The sequence below is a fragment of the Octopus bimaculoides genome, chromosome 1 (genome assembly GCF_046866305.1).
Source record: "Octopus bimaculoides isolate indiv1 chromosome 1, ASM4686630v1, whole genome shotgun sequence".
Lineage (NCBI taxonomy): Eukaryota > Metazoa > Mollusca > Cephalopoda > Octopoda > Octopodidae > Octopus > Octopus bimaculoides.
Window position 1 is genome coordinate 189,220,955 of NC_142928.1, and position 24,086 is coordinate 189,245,040.

General features: G+C 35.5%; 1 protein-coding gene across 17 annotated transcripts in view; it reads left to right on the forward strand.

The window, feature by feature from the left end:
- Window positions 1–24,086, forward strand: part of LOC106875208 (dual specificity calcium/calmodulin-dependent 3',5'-cyclic nucleotide phosphodiesterase 1A) — a 1,569,442-nt gene that overhangs the window by 581,544 nt on the left and 963,812 nt on the right. For 4 of the 17 annotated variants that reach the window (XM_089364142.1, XM_089364118.1, XM_052973317.2 and 1 more), the window contains one exon: window positions 479–915. The exons of 9 other annotated variants lie outside the window; for them this stretch is intronic. The gene's annotated coding sequence lies outside the window, so the exon portion shown is untranslated. The remainder of the gene's footprint in view (window positions 1–478; window positions 916–24,086) is intronic. 4 more of the 17 variants (XM_089364159.1, XM_089364120.1, XM_089364106.1 and 1 more) reach the window with 1 other exon arrangement.

Genomic DNA, 24,086 nt, shown 5'->3' on the forward strand with positions numbered 1-24,086 from the left:
CGGCAGAGGATGGTGGCGAAACCTGCCGTACTCTTTCACCACAACTTTCTCTCACTCTTTCTTCTTCTTTCTCTTGTACCTGTATTTCAAAGAACCAGCCTTGTCACGCTCTGTGTCACGCTGAATCTTCCCGAGAAATACGTTAAAGGTACACATGTCTGTGGAGTGCTCAACCACTTGCGCGGTAATTTCACGAGCAGGAAGTTCCGTTTTCGGATCAACTGGAACCCTCGTCGTCGCAGCCGATGGAGTGATTCTCTCTCTCTCATGTGTGTATGTATGTATGTATGTATGTATGTATCAATATGACTACGTTTTGATAATATTTTACATAAGCTGTGTGCAATTTCTTGTAACGCCGTTTTCTCTATGTTGTACAAATTTGTAGACCCTCTTTATTCGGTTATGCATTTCTCTGCATGACCTTTCATTATTGCCCGGTCAGTTATTGATATAGTTATCTTTTTTGTGCTTTCAGTCGTCACCATATTCTGGTTACTCTAGATTTTTATATTTGGAAAATTTGTCTCTATGTTTTAGAGATCCATTCTCGTCTTTCGAAACTAATTCTTCGGTGAGAAGACTATTTCTCTCTGGGTCGTCTACAGCATCAAGATTTGACTGAGTAACTCTGATGTGTCTGTCTGTCCTGGCTGACATGTATCGCAATACGATCCCGACTGAAGACTGTAATAAGATGAAATAAATAAATTGAAAAAGGGAATGAAATATGTGTATGTAAACGAATAGAAATGAAAAGAAATAAAAACAATACATCAGCAAAAGGGCGATGAACCGTCACCTAAATTAGATCAGAGCACACCGCGACACCAGCCGACTTCCACACTGGAATCCGTTACTGTTTGTTAGTTGATACATTTAGAAAACTTATGAGACACCGTCATATTCGACAAGGTAAGAAGCATTCTTAATCTCTCGGGAAAGATCGATTCAGTGATAATAGATTATTGATGTGGATGATTTCTATACCTTCTTCGTGACGATTGAATTCTGATCATATTTCATCATCTTGAATAAACACATCATCCTCTTAGTTCATTCATCACATCTATGTAACTTCGATCGCAGATGTGCGTGAGTGCGTGTGTGTGTGCGTGTGTGTGTGCGTGTGATGAATTGCAGCATTCCTGGGCGGTATTTCTGTTTGTGTTTTAAGTTCTAAAAAATTCATTGCCATCATTCAGTGCCGTGAGACAATATGCTGCAAAATTCCAGTTGGTTTTATTACCTAAGACCGGTATATCCATCATGTTTTGCTTTCTTGTAATTTTCTTAGAAGAATTTATTTGCCTGTGCGTATTTTGATTTTGTCTCTGTCTCTCTGCTTAAAGTATGTTTGGATATTATATATTTATGAAGTTAATTATGTATATAGGCGCAGGAGTAATTGTGTGGTGAGAAGCTTACTTCTCAACCACATGGTCCCGGTTTCAATCCCACTGCGTGGCATCTTGAGCAAGTAACCTCTACTACAGCCTCGGGCTGACCAAAGCCTTGTGAATAGATTTGGTAGATGGAAACTGAAAGAAGCCCGTTGTATATATATATATATATATATATATATATATATATATATATATGTACGTATGTATTTGTGTGTCTGTGTTTGTCCCATCACCATCGCTTGACAACTGATGTTGCTGTGTTTACGTCCCGGTAACATTAGTGGTTCGGCAAAAGAGACAGATAGAATAAGTACTAGGCTTACAAAGAATAAGCCCTGGGGTTGATTTGTTCGACTAAACGCGGTGCTCCAGTGTGGCCGCAGGCAAAATGACTGAAACAAGTAAAAGAATGAAAAATATATCATATTTTGCTGTTGACTGCAATATAAATATCGAACTCGCAACATCATTTCCATACTCGAAAACTGTACGGATGTCCTTGGACGTCTCACCGAAGTATTAGTCCCGAAAGACAATAATGGATCTCTAAAACATATAGACAAATCTTCCAAATATAAAAATCTAGGGTAACCAGAATATGGTGACGACTGAGAGTACAAATAAAAAGAAAAAAACTGCGAAGCTGAAAGGGCATCATCGCTGTACAATTGGAGACGTAAAGTTGGGGGTTTAGTTTTTAGTGTATCTAAATCACAGAATTACCACGGCCTCATCGTAGCTTCTCATACTGGCAATAAATGGATCATGGATGGATGTGTTTTCCCCAAGACGGATCGTTATTGAGAAGCAGAGATTTTTCTAGCATTCATTATTATTTCGATACCGGGGCTGTTCTTACAACTGTAGTTCTCTGGGATGTCAAACTTTAGTGAAAAGGTGTATGGAGCATTCCTAGGAGATGTAGAATGTCTCTTGTTTTGTCGAATATGGTGGCATGTAATTGGCCTTCTGAATGCATCAACTTACAACAAAGGATTCCAGTGTAACGACAGTGTACTTTATGGTATGAAAAGTTAATAAATTTTGCTTCTCAGTAATGATTCCGAGCTCAAATCCTCAATGCAGCATCTTGGACAAGTATCTTTTACTAGAAACATTCGTCCATCCAAGACTTATGAGTAATATTGGACAGATTGAAAGGATGGAAGCATATCTGATGGACAGTACAAATAGTTCAAATCGCTGACCTTGTGTCACATTTCGTGACACTGATTTAATTTGTTGACTGAACAACTTGAAGCTTGCTACGATGTCTTCTTCAGGATTCTTTTTAATGTTCTTTGCGTTCTGAGGATGAGGATGAATTCGAACACCTAGAGTATTCTTGGGCGGAACAGCGGCGATTTATATTTTATTAGCTTAGATAGACATAATGATGGAATTAATGCTTTTCGAATTCCATAATTAGAGGGAAATGTGGCGTTTCCGTTATCTTGCTTGATGCGAGTTGGCAGGAGAGAATGAGCGAGGAAAATCTCCTTTCCATTTTATTTATTCATTAGTTATTTTGTGACAGCATTCACATTATTCAAAAAGGATATTTAGATCGGTGAAAATTTGAAATCTATATTTTTATTTCTATTTCTTCAGCTTTTTATTGATTTTTATTTCTTCCTTACAATTGCAAATATTCTAGTTTGATGGATGGAAATGTTTAAACATTTAGGTTAAATTTGCCTTCATTTCAAAATAATTTTTTAAAAGACCGAATTATTTCACCCACTTCTAATACAGAGAATTCAAATCTGTTTTAGCTGCTTTACTATACAAAAAAATCTTTACTGACACGAAAGGGAAATACCATTCTTTATATTTCCTGTCATTCTCAATGGTTTTCCGCTTATTTTTATGCTCCTGCAGCACGATACATGTATGGTCATATGGTTAAGAAATTATTTCTCAATCACGTTAATCTAAGTTCGAACCAGAAGACATACCTCTTCACGTATAACGTTTATTTGACCGAAAAATAAAAGAGTGAAACTGAGACGACCAGAATTATGTGGCAGCCTGTCGGACGTACTGTACTTGGTATTGAGCGTTAAACTTAACTTGTCTCCTGATTAAACATCAACATCTTGCACTCGGAGAACTTTAGCTGGGTCTGATCTATTGTAAGCATTTGATTACGAGTTGCGGTTTATTAGTTACTTTTCTCTCTTGAGGTTTTGTAAAATGTAATCAATCGTATTCTTGAACAAAACACTCAGGTCCACTCAGCTGTAAATACATAATTTTGCTCCGGTCCACTCAGCTGTATATAAATAATTTTGCGACAGACTGAGGCCTCGTTCAAGGGAAGGTTGTGATCTCAGTCACTAATATACCTTAGAAACCGGGTGTCCAGCTCTCAGAATTCTATAGCTGCAGACAGTAACATCTAGGTTTAAGAGTGCCCTCGTTTGACAATGATGAATTCAGGTATACAATTACAATCAACTGGATTACCTTCTCCTCTATCAATCCTTAGAGTCTACAAGTACGCTTCAGCAGGCGCGATTTCATTTGACTCTGGAAGACGCAAAAGTAGGCGACCACATGATTTTTTTCTCTACGGTTCATTAGTTTGTAGGAACAGCGTCATGTTTTAAGGCGTAAACTCAAAACCAAGTGGTTGCCCGATTTTTATGTCTTTCAGAGGTATAGTCAAACGAAATCGTGTACGCCAAACTGTACTGGAGAGTTCAAAGAGTTAATGTGTAAGTGGTTGAGTGTTCCTCAAACTCATAATTCTCAAGAGAATTAGCATGAGTCAGTGTGTGATAAGCTGTACCTCTTGAATCGTATATACAAGTCACCCAACGGGCTTCTAGATAGTTTCTGCCAACCCAATTTTATTACTAAGGTAAAGGTAGACACTGGGCCACGAAAATCGACGCATTCATAATATAACACACCATGAGATCGAATCCGAGAAGCGAACTTCCTAAACACTTGGCCATACTGTACTTACTAGACTAAGCTATAATAATGCTTTCTACGATAAGCACAAGGCCTGAAATGTGAGGGGAGGGAGGGAGGGAAACAGTGTTCAACTGGTATTTATTTAATCGATCCCGAAATGAGGAAAGCAAAGAGGTTCTCGGTGAAATTTAAACCCAGAGTGAAAAGACGGGCGAAATGCCGCTAAGCATTTTGCACAAAGCCAGCAACTAACTTCGGGGTAGGGATTACTCGATTACATCGATTACCACAATAATTAACTGGTACTTATTTTATCAATCGCAAATGAATGAAAGGTAAAGCTTACCCCAGCGGAATTTGAACTTGGAACGTAAAGGCGGACGAAATACCGTTAAACATTTTTTTTCCGGCGTGCTAACAATTCTGCCAGTTCAACGCACTAATGATGATGATGATGATGATGATGATGATGATGATGATGATGATGATGATGATGATGATGATGATGATGATGATGACGACGTTGACGATGATGATGATGACGACGATGACGATGATGATGATGACGGCGATGACGACGACGACGACGACGACGACGACGACGACGACGACGACGACGACGACGATGATGATGATGATTTCTTAATGCATAAGACAGATATTTTGGTTTCCATACTCGTCTTCTTTTACTACCAATTTCTGTGTTGTTTTGTCGGTTTGTTTCAATAATTTCTAATCGCACTCAGCGCAAATGACATTCTACTTGATACAATAAAATCTTCAGCTTAAAAATGTTATTTCTTTGCTGCCTAATAATTTCAAGATATTACGACAAAATTATTTTTGTGGTGCGTGCTTAATCTAATCCAATCTGAACCACTCTCCAAAATATTATTTGTCTCTTTTACATTAATTCTCATTGATTTTGAAAACTTTGAGTAAAAAACATCAATTTTTTAAATTTTACATTGTATGTTTTTCTATTTAAATTATTTTCATAATTATTTTAATCAACAATCTAGAGCCAATTGACATCTTATGAAATTATGACAGAAATTTCAAAAACGTATTCATATAAGTTATAATTATAATTTCGAATATTTCCTTTGCTTTGAAAAACGTTATAGACTAATTTTAAACGGCCATAATGACAAATGTTGTAATATAACAATTGAAACTGACAGACACATCGTTGTCATTTAAATATATACATCTCATTTATCGTGGGTGTTTGCTTCCAAAATGAAACCGTGTTGAATGAATCAGTGATAAATGAATAATAGGACATACGGGGTAAATAAGTTTCGTTTTGAGATCCCAAGTTCTCCTGAGTATTATGATTGGTCAATGGGGTGTGCTTTTGCGGTTCAAGCAGAATCTTTTACTGATCCGCGAGCGGTATTAAAACATATCAATCCGTGATAAGCGTAACAGGGCTCATAGTAAACACACTGTTATGACGAATCAGGTATGAATAAATCAGTGATGAACGAGGATACATGCAATAGATAACACAGTTAAACAACGGTTATCATCATCAGAAATATTTTAAGTGGGATCTTATCATAAGATCTTTCTAAGATCCACCATTCCTTCTTTACGCCATGAACAACTCCTTTCAGTGTTTGTTCTCGTTTTTTGTTTTGCTGTTGTTTTGCATAATGTTCCCCATGGTTAATGATTCATGAGCTTTTCCAGATCTTCTGCGATCGTTTTCAGCCAGGTCTTGTTTGACGAGGGCTATTGTTTACTTGTTCTTCTTATAGCCAGAGACCTCTGACTTGTTTCTATGGCAACCTACAATGATCTGTTCCACTCACATGGCTAGGCACACAAAACTGTCGTTTCGGAATGAATTGGGGAAATGCTCAGTTGACAAAAGTAAATTCGTTGAATGTGATTTCTCCGCAAACGGTTGATCTGTGATAACCCAAGTATGCGGCTGATGCATCATATTTGAACGGTTTCCATCATATTGAAATCTCTGCGGAGTAATATCCAAGAATTGGCGCTAGACAGTAATATAGAAATTACATATGATTGATAAATGTGAACACTGGTGTGCGTAATGAGGCATTCTGTTGTTTCGAAACATACTAATTAAGGAGCCTGAAGGCTGTTGGTGCTAACTCAATTCTTGTGGTTTTATCATAATGATGCAGCGATTTTGGGTTTTTTTTTTTTTACACCATATGATTCAATGCATTGAATCACAGTGATTTGTTTCAGTCGCAAATTGTTCTAATTGGCAACTGGAGCTTCTAATGTGACATTAATTAAATAAGACAAATCTGCTGGTCTTATGAATATTGATATTAAGAACCAATTCCGAAGTTATGTTTTGGATATTTTAGAGAGCATTCTGTTTCTCTTCTGTATTCTTTTATTCTTTTATTTTTTAGTCATTTTGACTGCCGCCATGTTGGAACACCGCATTTAGCCGAGCAAATCGATCCCAGGACTTATTCTTTATACGCCTAGTACTTATCCAATCGGACTTTTTGCCGAACCGCTAAGTTACGGTAACGTGAACACACTAGCATCGGTTGTCAGGCGATGGTGTGGAGACAAGCATACACACACACATACACACACACACACACACACACACATATATATATATACGACGGGCTTCTTTCAGTTTCCGTCTACCAAATCTACTCACAAGGCTTTGGTGGGCCCGAGGCTATAGTAGAAGACACTTGCCCGGACCCATGTGGTTGCTAAGCAAGCTACTTACCACACAGCCACTCCTGCGCCTATCAGCAACAATTTCACTATAGTTATTAAGCATAGCATCTAAATTAATGAGCAACGAACCGTAACAAACTTACGTCAAGTTCAATAGCTATACGGTCTTTTATGTTTTATCTTTTATATATTTCATTGGTCGGACTGCGGCAATGCTGGAATACCGTATTGAAGGCTTTTAGTAGACAGATCGACGCCAGTACCTGTGATTTAAAAGTCTGTTACTAATACCATCGGCCTCTTTTTGCCGAAACGCTAAATCACGGGAACGTAAACGAACCAATACTGGTTGTCAAGCGGTGTTGAGGTGGTGACAAATACAGATAGAAAGATACACACACATACATATGCAGTGGGATGTGCTAACGTTTCTGCTAACTCGCTACATTTTTTCCCTAACCGTTAAGCAACGCACAAACAACACGCGCGCGCACGCACACAGACACACACACACACACACATATATATACACTCACGCAAACATACGTACACGTGAATCTAAAATTCTTCGAATTAAAGAAAAAGCAGTTTGGTTCGCTGGAGACAAACGGCAGTCGTGGACACCTGTTTGTGCACCAATAAGCGCCACCAGAGCAGCTGTTCTCCTACAATGATCTCAGTAAATGGCATATTCAGACACATATACGAAGAGGAAACGTTTATGGCCGAAGGTCATACGCATGATTTACTAGAAAGTGTGTGACCAATAAATAAGCATTCGTATACATACACACATACATATATAGGTACTCATACAAACACGTGTGTGTGTGTGTGTGTGTGTGTGTGCGTGCGTTCGTGCGTGTGTATTTCGATGTTTCGCTGAACAAATACGAGCAATAGAATTCGGTACATGAGTATAAATAAGATAGAAATAATAAGTACACACACACATGTACATATACGTAGATAGATACACACACATACACACACTTATATATAAAGGTAGTAAGTACACACACATATGTATATATACGTACATAGATACGCGCACACACATATACACAAATAGTCTTCATTTGTGTATTTGGTTTGCAAATTTCTTGATGTGAATTCGTGTGATGAAATCAATCTTATCGCGTCGAGGGAAGAAAAAGGGTCATTATGCCAGTGAAAATTAAAATAAATACACGCACTTCTTTATCTTAAGTAATGAACCTCCCTGGACACAACAAAATACATCGTGTAACTACATGTGGATTGTTGGCGATTATTTTTTTTCCTCCGTCTACTTTTTCTCTTGGACTTTCCTCTGTTCCCTGTTTCTGAAGAATAGCTTTGGTCGAAACGTAAAACACCCTTTCTTTCCTTCTTTGAGCGTCTTCTTAATACTTTACATGTACCACGTTCTCGCGTTGTTGCTTTTTCTTGTATTTTTTTTTTGTTTTTTGGTGGTGGTGGGGAATTAATCATATATATATATATATATATATATATATATATATATATATTTTGGATTTGGTTTGCAAGATGTTTTATGTGATTTCGTGTGTTGAAGAATATTCTGTTGTGTCTGAGGAGAGTCAAGACTATTGAAAAAGTTGCAAGACGCAACGAAAATTTTAGGAAAATAAAAATAAGAAATAAGTGGAAATTTTAACGGTGAGTGTGTTAAATTTTAAGGCACAATAAGAAAATGACTCTCCCCAGACACAACAGAATATATATATATATATATATATATATATATATATATATATATATATATATATATATATATATATATATATATATATATATATATATATATATATATATATCGTTGAATTTTACTCATAGGGTATTGGAATCTTAATAATGAATTTACAAATGCAGTGAGCAAACTTAAAAACAGTTGGATTTTACTCACAAGGTATTAGAATCTTATATGTATACCATTCTGCCTAAACAATGGATTTACAAATACAATATCCCTGCATTCACTCTCTATTTCCTATCTTATCTAAGTTAACTATTGCTTAACCATCCTCTCACACCGTCTCCAATGAAGGGATATAATAAATATCTTTGAAAAAGCTGTAAGCCCTATTTTTAAATGTTCTATAAAGCACACAGCCTTGGTTTGTTTTTTTATCTCATTATGAAAAGTGAATCTTTATATTCACACGCTGATATATGACCTACGTTGGACCCCTTATTCACATAATCACCGAACCTGGAGCTTAACTATGGTCTATCCATAGCACTTACTCAGCATTACCTGAAACCTCTCGATCTGATTGACACCACTATCGCTCATAACCTATATATATATATATATATATATATATATATATATATATATATATATGGCACAGGAAGATTTTTTTATCCTTTTAGATATTTACATATGTATATATATATATACTAATATATACTTTTGTTATTTACACCACCTGTCCTCGTCTGTTGTTATTATTTGTATATTCTCCTATATATATATATATATATATATATATATATATATATATATATATATATATAATATGTATATATCTAAAAGGATCAAAACATCGTCCTGTACCATAGGCTTATAGCACAGGTCTCCCGGATTCTGTGAGGTATATATTCTTTATTCCCTGTTTGGGACACCGGTTCGTTGTCGTCTGGGTGGACTTGAAAAGTATGAAATGAAGGGTTTTGTTCAAGAACACAACGCATTGCCCAGCCCAAGAATCGAAACATTGCCATCATGAATGCGAAACCCTAACCATTAAGCCGCGCTTATATACATATATATTTATATACGACGGGTTTCTTTCAGTTTTCGTCTACCAAATCCACTCACAAAGCTTTCATCGGTGCCAGGTGCCATGCAGTGGGACCGAATGCGGAACCATGTGGTTGGTAAACAAGCTATTTACCACATACTTGTATGTTTTGTGTATTTGTTTTTTTTAAATTATTAACATGCGTAAACAATCTAGCTTATGGAACAGTTAACTAATCGGTTGCTTGATGACTCGTTCGATGATTCAATACATCCGTTAATATGTCAGAGTCCTTTCGTCAATATTTGCAACCACCTCATTGAAACACCATTGACTCCTCGTCTAATAATACTAAAATGGAGTCGAATGGGACCAGTGCCAATAGGTGTGTTTCTTATTGACAAAAATGGCCGCCTAGGGATACAGCATTTGTTTTAATGTTCGATTTCCCTGAAACTATCACGTATAATATACAAATACAAAGATACATGTGTCTATGCGTATGTGTGTGTATATAAGCATACATTTTTCTATGTTTCTGTGTGTATGAATACATGTGTGTGTGCGTATACACACACACACACACACACACACACACACATATATATATATATATATGTATATATATATATATATGCATATACCTGTCTATATATGTGTGTATATATACGTATATATATATATATATATATATATATATATATATATATATATATATATATATATATATATATATATATATATATATATATGCCAGTGTACATATGTGTACACACACATATATATATATACGCCTGTGTGTGTGTGTGTGTACCTATATATACATACATATATATATGTGTGTGTGTATATATGTGTGTGCATATATATATATATATATATATATATATATATGAGTGTGTGTGTGTGTACATATATATATATATATATATATATATATAATCATAAATATATAGGGATTGACAGTAACCTGCTTCTCCAACATACTGAGAATTCAGAAATAGCAGTCAAAGAACTACTGATTTCAAAACTACAAATTATTACTCCAGATTGATAGCGATATTTTTGATACACAGAGAACAAAAAACAATAGAGAAGAGTAAAAAACACTTGCCTTTTAGTTAATTTAGTACAATTGTTTCACAGTTAAGAGTACATAATACTCTATTCTGATCTTCAGCTAAATATTCTAATAAATTTGTTAATGTCTAAATTACTCACGTTAATTTTGACCATGTGAACATCAATACCACGTGAAGAAGACGTTAAGAAATTTCTTAACGTCTTCTTCACGTGGTATTGATGTTCACATGGTCAAAATTAACGTGAGTTATTTAGACATTAACAAATTTATTAGAATATTTAGCTGAAGATCAGAATAGAGTATTATGTACTCTTAACTGTGAAACAATTGTACTAAATTAACTAAAAGGCAAGTGTTTTTTACTCTTCTCTATTGTTTTTTGTTCTGTGTGTATCAAAAATATCGCTATCAATCTGGAGTAATAATTTGTAGTTTTGAAATCAGTAGTTCTTTGACTGCTATTTCTGAATTCTCAGTATGTTGGAGAAGCAGGTTACTGTCAATCCCTATATATTTATGATTATAAATTATTTACCGAAGAAGGTTTTTTCATACTGAGCTACCCGGCAGAAATTGTTAATTATTAATTTTATTACTAATTGATGATTCCCTGCCCTGCATATCTATATATATATATATATATATATATATACATACTTATGTACATAGAGATATGTACATATTCGAAGGAAACTGATAATGTGCGTGCGCGCGTATCTATGTAAAAGTTCGGAAATGTATGCCAACATACATGTATGTATGTTTGTATGTTTATCACATAGATGCATCTTTTCCGTACAAATTTTGTTTCACTCATCTTATAAAATAAACAACAACACTGTCAAGACAAAACGCCCTCCTTCTTCTACAGAAACATCGCTTTGCTTGTAAAACTGATTTAGTTTCTATGGATGAGGTCCCTTTAAATAGTTGCTACAATGCCACACTTTAAAACGCAGCTTAGCGATTTAAAATTGACAATCGGATTTTAATAAATACCATAAAGCAAGTTATTATAGAGAAACAATATATTTATTACTTTATAAAATTTTCTTCCCTTTTCACTCATATTTACTGAAGATTTTTCGTTAAATGTTTTATTTTTATTTTCTAAGTAGGTTCAAAAATCATACTTTCATTTTTAAGACATTTGGGAATTGGGCATTGACATTAAAATATATTTTGTTTTTGCGTTTGTTGGAAACTGAATTAAATGAAAGCCATATACTGAATAATCTATCAAACAAGAGGGAGAGTTTCTTTTCCCCGAGAGAATTTGTGTCATTAGAAACTTGACGTAGGTTAAATAAATAAGACAATAATGTGAACGCAAAAGCATTGTTACCTCACTTATGTGTATGTAACTACAAAGACATACACACACACACATGCATGCACACATATAAACACATACATATATATATATATATATACATAATAGAATTACACACAAACATGTATATATATATCTACACATAATTGAATTACATATATATATATGCATAATAGAATTACATATGGATGTATGTATATATATATATATATATATATATATATATATACATGGGGGAGAATATACAAATAATAACAACAGACGAGGACAGGTGGTGTAAATAACAAAAGGATATATTAGTATGACGCTCGGGAATACGGAAAGTCTTTGACGTTTCGATCTACGCTCTTCAACAGAAAGAATACGGAGACATATATATATATACACACACACACAGATATCGTGGCACTTCATCGGTTGCGACGATGAAGGTCCCAGATGATCCGATCGACGGAACAACCTGCTCGTGAAATTAATGCACAAGTGGCTGAGCACTCCACAGACACATGTACCCTTAACTTAGTTCTCGGGGAGATTCAGTGTGACACAGAGTGTGACAAGGCTGGCCCTTTGAATTACAGGTACAATAGAAACAGGAAGAAAGAGTAAGAGAAAGAGTACAGCAGGGTTTGCCACTTCCCCTGCCGGAGCCTCATCGATCTTTAGGTGTTTTTGCTCAATAAACACTCACAATGCTCGGTCTGGGAATCGAAACCGCAATCCTACGACCGCGAGTCCACTGCCCTAATCACTGGGCCATTTCGCCTCCACTATAAACGCATAATAGAACTACATATATATATATATAATAGAATTATATATATATATATATATATACACACTTTATAGAATTACTTACATATAGATAGACATACATACATACAAAAATATACACACATACACACACACACACACACACACACACATATATATATATATATATATATATATATATATATATATATATATGTATGTGTGTGTGTGTGCGTGTGTGTGTGTGTGTGTATACATACATATACACACAAGCATACATACACACACAAACACACGTATAAACATAGAATCAAAACAAACCATGAACAGACATGAAGTGACATGAAAACATTGGTAACCTTGCTAATCCACAAATAAAGAATATTTTTTCACCATTACGGTTGTGTTGGCCACTCATTCTTGCTGTTCGACATTAGCGTGCGTATGTATGTATGTATGTATGTATGTGTGTATGTATGTATGTATGTATGTATGTATGTATGTATGTACAGTAGCGAGAAAAAAAGAGAACGATTTATAATTTCTTAAATTTCGGAAAAGCTAGTAAACGCACAAATTCGGAATCGGTTTCCTAAATACGGTTAACCGTTAGCTAAATTCTGTGACCAGTTTGTACAATGGTCTTAATAAAAGTTAATAACACCTAATACTAGTTTCGTCCAAATGTTTCATGTGCAAAATAAGAGGACGATCAAGCAATAATTTCTTCAATCAACTCAAAATCATAATAATAATAGAGAGAAATGTAAATATGAACTTAATACACTTAGTATGATGTTTGTAGACCTTTGCCGGAGATCACCTCGGCACATCGATTGACACAGGACATAGCAAGTTTCCTGCACAAGTCACGTGTTACTTTCTTCCATTCCTCTTTTTAATATCACCTATAAATACCTCGTAGTAGTTGGTGCCCTTTGTGTTACTTTGTCTCCAAGTATCTTCCAAAGGTTTTCAATTGGATTTAAGTCTGGACTTTGAGCTAGCCACTTCATTACTTGGTTATTTTGTTCACTAAAGAATCCAGTGACACACGCCTTACAGTATGATAACGGGCGTTATCTTGCATGAAAATGCACGGTTGATTCGGAAATGCTCGTAATGATGGGATCACATGTTGTTTAACCAAATTCAAATAGATATTAGCATTAATAGTTCATTTAATCTGCACTAGAGGGCCAACTCTTTCAGAAGAAACCATCTCCCACACCATGACGTTTCGTCCTCCAAACTTGGCAGATTTCTTCAGGCACTTGGATTTTAGTCGATCTCCTGTGAAGCGCCTAACATACTGTCTACCATCTGAACCTACTCAATTGAATTTGCTTTCATCGCTAAATTGAACTTTTGACCTATTTCCATCCGTCCAGTTCACATTAGCTTCTGCAAACGAAAGCCTTTCCAATTTGTTCTTTTTTGCTGATGGTAGGTTTCGTTACCGGGGAACACGTCTTTAATCCAAATTCCTTCAGATGACTAGACACTGTAAAGCAGCTCACTTCCATACCATTATTTACTCTTATTTTCTTAGAAATTTCCAGCCGCAGTCTCGAAAGGATCCTTCAGTACGTACCGTTTCATGGCTCGATCATCTTGCATGATGGTTTTGTGTGGTCTACCAGTTGCCTTTTTTGGTTCAAATCCTTTAGTTTCTTCATAGAGCTTTAGAACACGTGACACTACACTCATAGATCTCCTTACGCGTCGTGAAATACCGAGAGATTCATTCCTGAAACTTACATCCTGACAATTTCATTTCGGAGATCGGGAGTAAATTTAGCGTGGTGTGCCATGTTCGGAAGCTAGCACAATACTGAGACTGTACTAACGTTGAGCCTGAAAATGTAAACGATGTTTGAAATTTCCAGAAATTTCTGAAGGAAACTAATCGTTCTCTTATTTTGCACGAGACATTAGGAGGGAACTAGTGTTAGTGTTAATAAGTTTTATTAAGGCCTTTGTACAAAGTTAGAATTTTCAGAGAATTTAGCTAATGGTTAACCATGTTTACGAAATCAATTAAGGATTTGTACGTTCACTAGCACTTCCGACATTTAAAAAAAAATATTAATCGTTCTCTTTTTTGCTCGCGACTGTATATATATATATATACACACACACACATACTTAATTTATCGACCCCGAAATGATGAAAGGTAAAGTCGACCTCGGCGGAATTTGAACTCAGAACGTAACGGCAGACGAAATACCGCTCAGCATTTCGCCCGGCGTGCTAACGGTTCTGCCAGCTTGCCATCTTACAATATAAGGAATGTTAATTATTTAGATATCAATCTAGTAATTAAGGATTATAATGAGATATGTACTGACATTTATAATAAAACAAGATTTTGGCTTCCAAGTGGCTTCGATGCCATGGTTCAGTAGTAAAATTCCTTCTTTTATTGGTTACGGTGTTTTGCAGGACAAATTGTGGATCTTTTTTAAAACGGGGGCCACATTTTTCATTAACGAAACACTTTGAAACTTGGAACACTGGTAGAACGTGTCATATAAAACATCTTTTTCTCTTAGTCTTCTTTAAAAAAAAAGAAATCCATAAGTTATTCCATGTAATTCTGTAATTTCAACCAATCACTGACGTCCATTCAGCCGATATACATTAAGTGCCGACTACATAAACAAACGATTCTGAAACAATTAACCCTAGCCCTAACCCTAACCCTAACCCTAGGGTTAGGGTTAGGGTTAGGGTTAGGGTTAAAGCAAATTTAAAATGAAAAAAGCAAATAAAACGAAGGTATGGAGATTAAATACGCTTTACATCGCTTAATCAGCCAAAGGAGTAAATGTAAACAACTGAATACTTGTCAGTGATTGGTTGAAATTATCGAAATAAGACAATTTTTTACATGAAATAAATTCGAATACAAAAATATTTTTCTGTTCTATAACACAAAATAGATAAGTATACGAAGTTTGAAAGTCTTTCCGTACCAAAAACACTACGTAAAACATTAATGAAAAATGTGGTCCCCGTTTTAAAATAGATCCAATAATGCTAATCAATTTTTGGAAAGAATAAACTGTTAGATATTTAGTTACACAAGGGTATAAATATGGTTAATTGGTTAAAACTCTTAATCGCTGTTTAGGTGGGCAACTTGAAATTTTAAATAAATATTGGATAATATCTAGTTTTCAACTTGGCAAATTTTTGGAAGGATTTGGAAGGTTTACGATTCGAGTTATTTGCTTACTACGTTACCAGTATTGTTTGAGACAATTGAGTAACTAGTAATTACGTACTACGTGATCAATATTTAAGTTGGCCCTTTTAATTCTTGGCGATGGAACCGCGTGTCAGATAAAACATATAAGTGTTAATACTTGTAGTTTTATTATCTTTTAAACAGTTTTAATTAGCTTTAAACATTGCAAGGTTTTTTAATAATAGTTAATTACAAGTACTTTTATTAGTTCCTATTTGATAAAATTAATGTTTATTAGTTACTGGTAATTTAATATTATAGCTTGTAGTGGTGATATATTAATGAGTATGTAATGAGTATGTAATGAGTATGTAATGAGTATGTAATGTTTTTTATTAACTTTTGAATGATGAATTAATGTATTTCACTCATAATCATTATATTATTAGTTAAATTAATTTCAATCGTATTTGTTTTGTTTTGGAGAGATTTATATAAAGCTTTAACTTTTATTATTAAAGACTAGTTGGATTATCATATGTATGAACTTAAAGATTGGTCGCGATTTAGCATATAATTTAGTTATTGCAGTTTACTATTAATACCGATACAATGTACATTGGTTTATATGTTTCTTTATTGTAGTTTTATTGAAGTTAGTGTTTAATACTGCTTATAAATTGATTGATTGAATGAATGTAGAGATTAAGCTGTCACTTTTATGTACCATGTAAAACGGTAGGGATTATAATTTTTGTATGACTTAATGGATTGGTCGCTGTTTAGTTACGTATTTAGAAGTTGGTTGTAATTTTCTTATTGAATTTATTTACAGATACGGTTGTTCATAGGGTGAATGTGTTTGAAACTTGCGGTTTCTTTGGTTTGTTTGTTCCCAAACAACACTTATTTTAGTGCTGTTGACACCACCGGATTGTATGGTACTGCTCAGGTCTCATAACCATAATGATATCCGTGGAGTAGCTGATGATGGTGGTATGTTGGATTGTTAGTATGGATGTTTTTGTATAAGTGGAATAGTACTACAACACATCCTTTTGATATATATATATATACACAACATATATATAAACACACATGTTCGTGTGAGCGTGCACGAAGGCCAACTCATGGTTCTTCTCGTTGAAACTGTTCCTTTCTCTCCCCACTTCCCCACAACCAGAGAAATTCTTTCTTCCCTTTTTCAGTTTCTTTTAGTTTTTCTCCCTCTTTTCCGCACTCTCTGAAGAAAGGCAACGTTCAAAACGTTTAAGCAGTAACCTGCCCCCTTCCCTTCAGCGTCAAACTTATACTAATAACATTGATTAACCAACTTACCCCATCTTTTCGCTCTTCACCATATATATATATATATATATATATATATATATATGTATATACATTCTTTCGTTTTCTTATGCTTGTTTTAGAAATTAAACTACGGCCATGCTAGGCCACTGCCTTGAACTTTTAGTCGTTAAAATCAAACACAGTACTTTTTAAAGTTGTCAAGCAGTGGTGGGGAACAAACACAGACCCAAAGACACATACACATTGAAATATATATATATATATATATATATATATATATATATATATGCATACGATAGACTTCTTTCACTGTTTTACTAAATATTATGCCTCCTTGAATTACAATTTTGCCAACTGACTGGAGCTACGTGAAATAATGTCTTATTGAAGTACACAACGCGCCGCCGGGTGTGGAACACACGACCTTAGAATCGCGAGCCGAATATCCTAACTAATAAACCAGGCTCCTTCGTAATTTATATTTATATATAACCATAAAATCACACATACATCATATACATACAAATTAAACGTTCAGCGATTTTAATCTTAACCCGTTCAGATGGCCATTCCAATGGCTTTGTGAATGCCGCTGCCAACTGACTAATCAATCACACCCACGCACACACCCACACGCGCACACACACACACACACACACACACACACACACACACACACACACACACACACACACACACACACACACACACACACACACACACACACACACACACACAGAGGATATAATAATATTCGAGTCTGTGCTACATCATAAAACCCATCGATTTTTTTCTGGATCCTTATCAAAAATAATTCAATAAGTATTTGTATGTGTCTGTTTCTCTCTCTCTCTCTCTCTCTCTCTCTCTCTCTCTCTCTGTATGTTTGTGTGCCTGTGCGTGTGTTTGTGTTTCTGTTTTCTATGTGTGTGTGTGTGTGTATATGTATGTATATGTACGTATGTATGTATCTATGTATGTATGTATCTATCTATGTATGCATGCTTGTATGTATCTATGTATGTATATATGTATGTTTGTATGTATGTATGTGGAAAAATCTGGAACTCCCAGAATAGAGCGGGTGTAAAGAAGAATCCAATGGTAAATAAGAATCTATATGAGGGTTTGTTAGAATAGTTCGTGAAGCTGATTTGCAGTGGAGAATGGAAAGACATACTTTCTTCCGAAAGAGAAAGAGGAACAAAGAGGAGGTGGAAGAGGAAAATACATGTGTTAACACCTTGATCGCAAGACAAATGAAAAGAATATACTAAAGGAGTTATCTGGAGGAACAGAGGAGAGAGGTGGTGTGAATACTGTACTGTTTGAACGATGGGGAGGGGAGAAAATAAAACGGGGGTTTTAGAGTGGATGTGAAACGCAGAATAAAATGAATTTGGAGCGTGTATTGAGACCATGCAGTACAGAAGTTCATGGGGTGAAAATAAGGCGTCTATCTCATATTTATTGATTGTGGTGCATTTTATTGTGAGTAAAATTACCTGAATCAAACCCCATACTTAGCTCTGTCATGAAGCCAAGGGCTTATAAGACCGGAGCTTAACTTAGTTTACAACATTCTCAACAGAACGGGAAGCCAGTCCTTCGCAGCTGTAAATCATTTACACTTGAATGAAGTAATGAGGAATGAAGCGTTTTGCTCAAAAAAAAAAAAAAAAGAAGTGGGTACACTCGGGTAGGAAACCACGATCTTGCGACAGAGTATGCACTTCCAACAAGCACTAGGCCACGCACTTCCCCTTAGACAGTAGGCTTGTAATATATTCTATTTAACCGAGGTCAACTTTGCCTTTCATCCTTTCAGGGTCGATAGATTAAGTAACAGTTACGTACTGGAGTCGATCTCATCGTCCGACCCCTCCTCAAAAATTTCGGGCCTTCTGCCTAGAGTAGAAAAGAATATATTCTATTTAATGAGCCAACGGATGTATCTCTGTTGTCGCTCCATTTGCTGAAAATAGCATCCAAATATTTAGCAAATATTAACCTACTTTAAAAGAAAGGTCGCTATAGACAATTTAGTTCTTTCTAGCAATTTATCCAGATAAAAGAAGGGTTGGTCTCGGCTGAATGTTGTTTTCTTGTTGCAGTACCTGTTCAATCAGGGGTGAGCTGGGACTAAAATATTCCTTCTACTACAGGCAAAAGACCTTATTTGAATTTAGTGAGAAGGGACTAATCTATTACATGCACTCAGTACTTGAGTGGTACTTATTTCTTCGACCTCGAAAGAGTACTTTTTTATCGACCCCGAAAGGATAAAAGGCAAAGTAGATCTCGGCGGAATATGAACTCAGAACGTATAGATAGAAATACCGCAAAGTATTTTCCCCGGTGTGTTAACGATTCAGCCAGCTCCACAAAATCTGTACTATGAGGATGAGGAATATACTGGCCTCTTTTGTATAAAAGAAGCCGTATTTCTATGAATTCAGCTCCATCAGCTTATTTACAGCCATGTACAAGTTATGCGCACAAAAAAGCAAAAGGGTTGAAAATAATTAATCTAATTTTTCCGTGGCTGTGTGGTAAGTAGCCTGCTTACAAATCACATAGTCCCGGGTTCAGTCCCACTGCGTGGCACCTTGGGCAAGTGTCTTCTACTATAGCCTCGGGCCGACCAAAGCCTTGTGAGTGGGTTTGGTAGACGGAAACTGAAAGACGCCCGTCGTATATATGTATATGTATGTGTGTGTGCGCGTGTGTGTATATGTTTGTGTGTCTGTGTTTGTCCTCCCAACATTTCTTGACAACCGATGCTGGTGTGTTTACGTCCCCGTAATGTAGCGGTTCAGCAAAATAGACCGATAGAATAAGTACTAGGCTTACAAAGAATAAGTCCTGGGGTCGATTTGCTCGACTAAAAGGCGGTGCTCCAGCATGGCCACAGTCAAATGACTGAAACAAGTAAAAGAGTAAAAAACTTTTTTATTAAATAACAAAGCATTTAAGATTTCTTTCTTTTCTTATTTTTCTCTCTCTCCCTCTCTGTCTTTCGTTTGTTAATCTGCGTGTGGAGTCAGTCACCCTCGTACATTACAGGGAGACAACTCTCTTTCTTATGAACCTAACTTATCTGTCCGTTCGGATTAAAATTACTTAGTCCTTACAAGTTAATTAATATTGTTATTCTAGTCACAGTAAGTGGATAGCATTTTATCTGATTGATTTCAGTCATTTAGATTGATAGCATTTATTTTCTACCATTTTGCTAATTCTTTCTCTTCTACAGCGAAATGTTTACGATAGAAATATTTTAGTTGATATTGTTCATAAGCCGCAGATTTAGCCCTATGTACCTAGATTAAATTTATTATCAAAAACATTACAGCACTGACCATCGCAACTTTGCTCCGGGCACTGTACACCGAACATCTCATAATGCAAGGTATCCTTATCCAGCTGGTTAGGCGCAATCAGTGAGAGATTTGGGTACTATTTCTAGTAAGTTGCGGAACAGCATCTACAGCCTCCCTCGTCTACTCCTAATTTTTCAGCCTAATTTCTAAGGTAATCCAACCTACATTTGAAATCGTTTCTTATTTTCATGTCCAGAGAAGAAAACAATGATATCGATATTTTCTTTTTCCTGATTTCCACTTCATTTATTTAAAGGCATTAAGCCTCACCTCTCTCGTGCGTTCTCGTCCTCACACTTTACAAGGAGCTTTTCTCGTCTGTATCTCCATGGATCAGAGGAAAGGCAAAGCCAGTTTGATTGAGAAAAACAACTAAACGACCAAGAAAATTAACAATGCTCTTTGTTGTCTTCGTTAAGTTCACGTTTCCTTGAAAAAGGCAATTACTTCTATTTTTACTATCAGTGAGTCCATCCACGCTCCACTCACTAGGATAAGACCCTAGAGTGGTGGTCTGATAATAAAACAGAAAATACCGGTATCTTTAATTAACGGTAGCAAATCATTTTTTCATGAGGCCTGACATATTACCAATATTCATTAATATCAATCACAATTGTTTGCCAATAAAATGGCGACAAAATTTAGCATCTGTCAACATCAAATGTCTGAATGTTTGAGATGAGTTCTTGTGAATAAGGTTACATAATTTCCACAAAATGTTAACTGATACAAGTCTGCAGAATTTTTACTGCGATTCCACCTATCTACGCTCTGTGTTGAAATCCAGCCAAAGTCGACTTTTTCGGAATCGATAAAACACAAAAAAGTACCAATCTAGGGGTATACTGAAAGAAGAATGCTGAGCTGGACGCCTTACCATATTTCTTCCGGTTCCTTCAATTCAAATCCAGTTCAAAGGGTTCTTGACTCAATCCGCTGTCCGTGTAACCCTACCACTTAGTACCTTGGGTTTCTTTAGTGAGATCCATTCTGTTGCGAGCACTCGGGTGGTGGTATCACAGCTGCTCTACTTCTAGACTAAAAATATTTCTTATAAAATTAACTTTTTTAATATTTACATCTACATATGCGTTTCGATCTATCTGATCGCTGATCGTCATCATGTACCTTATTCCTTCATGTGTACCAGACTAGAATCGAACTTGGACCCGATATTTCTAAGCTAAAACGAATAATGCTCTTTTCCCATTTCGAGGTTCCGAATTTCAGTCCCTTTGGGAAATGTATTGACAACCAAAAATGAGGGCCTGGTTGACGATTGAAAATCAACTCAAACGAAATATAGTGGAGTAGTTTGCTTTTCATTCCGTATAATGAATAAATAATGAAATTATTAGCATCCAAATTTTTTACTCATCATCATCATCACCACCGTTGTAGTCGTTATGGTCGTTGTCATAGTGACCGTCGTCGTAGTCATACACGTTTTCACCATTGTCATCATCATCACTATCTATCGGCGACAACTTGCAATTGCATCGTGCACAGTGACGGGCGCGCGACTTATCTTGTCACCCCGATCCATCACCCGTGTCCTAAGTTCGTCAGTAGTCGTAGCAGTACTGATTTCCATCAGAGATTGAATATGGCATCGGAAGCACGCCCGTGATTTGTCCTCCCATGAGTCAAGCATTCTTAAAATTAACACAAAAACATTTACAATGCATATCGAATACCTTGACAAATGGAAAGTGTAGATAGTGAATAGAAATACGAGCGCGTTAACACAAGGTAGTAACAATGGCAGATGATCGTAGTGTTGTGTAGACTGCATGCGCTTGGAAAAAGTAATTGAAAGAACAAGCGTAAAAAGGGAAAATACATAAGTTTCATTCAAGGAGTGAACGTTTTTTTCCTAGAGTGTGGTTACGTCCATCAAAATCTTCGTTATTTAGGAGAATAACATCGCTGTTCCTTTCATCCACACGCTGGATGAAGAATGATACATCTCATACTTTTTCGATTCTCGTTTTCTTTCACGCAATTCTCACTAAAACTAGATATTTTATATCAAATATGCATTATTTTCAAAAGAAAAACATTGAAAATATACTCCGGTAAAACTACGACAACTACCAAAAACACAGAGAAAAGAAACACATGTTAAAGAAACACGAAACTACTCTCTCTCTTTCTCTCTCTCTCTCTCTCTCGCTCTCTCTCTCTCTCTCTCCCTCTCTCTCTCTCTCTACCTCTCACTCACTCACTTACTCACTCACTCACTTTATCCGTGTACAACTTATAAATGTAACTGTTACACGCTTTACAAATGCTAGGCTCAACTATATGATTACAAAGTTATGAAGATTCCTTCTCGACCATGTAAGTTCCAGGTGAGATCCAACTGCGAGGCATCTTGATCAAGTATCTTCTAGCATAGAATAGCTTCAGGTATTCACCTGAATTTCCTCTAAAGTTTTTATTCGCAAATACACAGCATTTCATAAACAAGGAAAATACATACAGGGTGGCCCGAAAGTAAGTTTACAGTTATCACGTAGGCACTTTAAATTTCTTTTAAAATAATTTATTACATTTAAATTTCTATATTACAAACTGAAAAGGGAGCTTGACAAAATTAATTAAATTAGCATATTCATGTTTTTTAATACTTAAGATCTAAACTGTTAATATATGAATGCGAAAGACTAACTGTAAACCTACTTTTAGGCCACCCTGTATATAAAGCATATATAACTGAATCATTGTTTTTGTTATCTATCTATCTATCTATTTATCTATCTATCGATCGATCGATTTTTGAATATTGATTACAACTTTATTGGGTGAGTCAAAAGCATTAAAAAGATTGCTTTTCTGAAAGGAAGCTAGTCGTCATAAAGAACATTAACTCTTATATGGTATTTTAAAACTCTTAAGAGTTATTTCCCTTTAAACAAATAGCCCGATCTTTAGTTGCATAGTTTACTAATTTCCAGGTTTTGAGTTTATTTTTTCTTTACAAACATTCTTCAGTAAGATGTTTGAAAACTTTAGATCACCTATTTTAAATATTAAATCCAGCATAGGATTCTTAAAGGTCATTGTCTAATTTTGCATTTATTTAGTACTCCAGTGTTTATTTGTAGGTTATTGGAATGTATTTTCTCCTATAATATATAAAGTAGCGCATTTTCCCGATCGGATTTCTCTGAAAATAAATGTTTTTTGATTAATATTTTTGAATGAAATTTTAGGAATATAACGTAAATATAATTCTTTTGTCAAATTG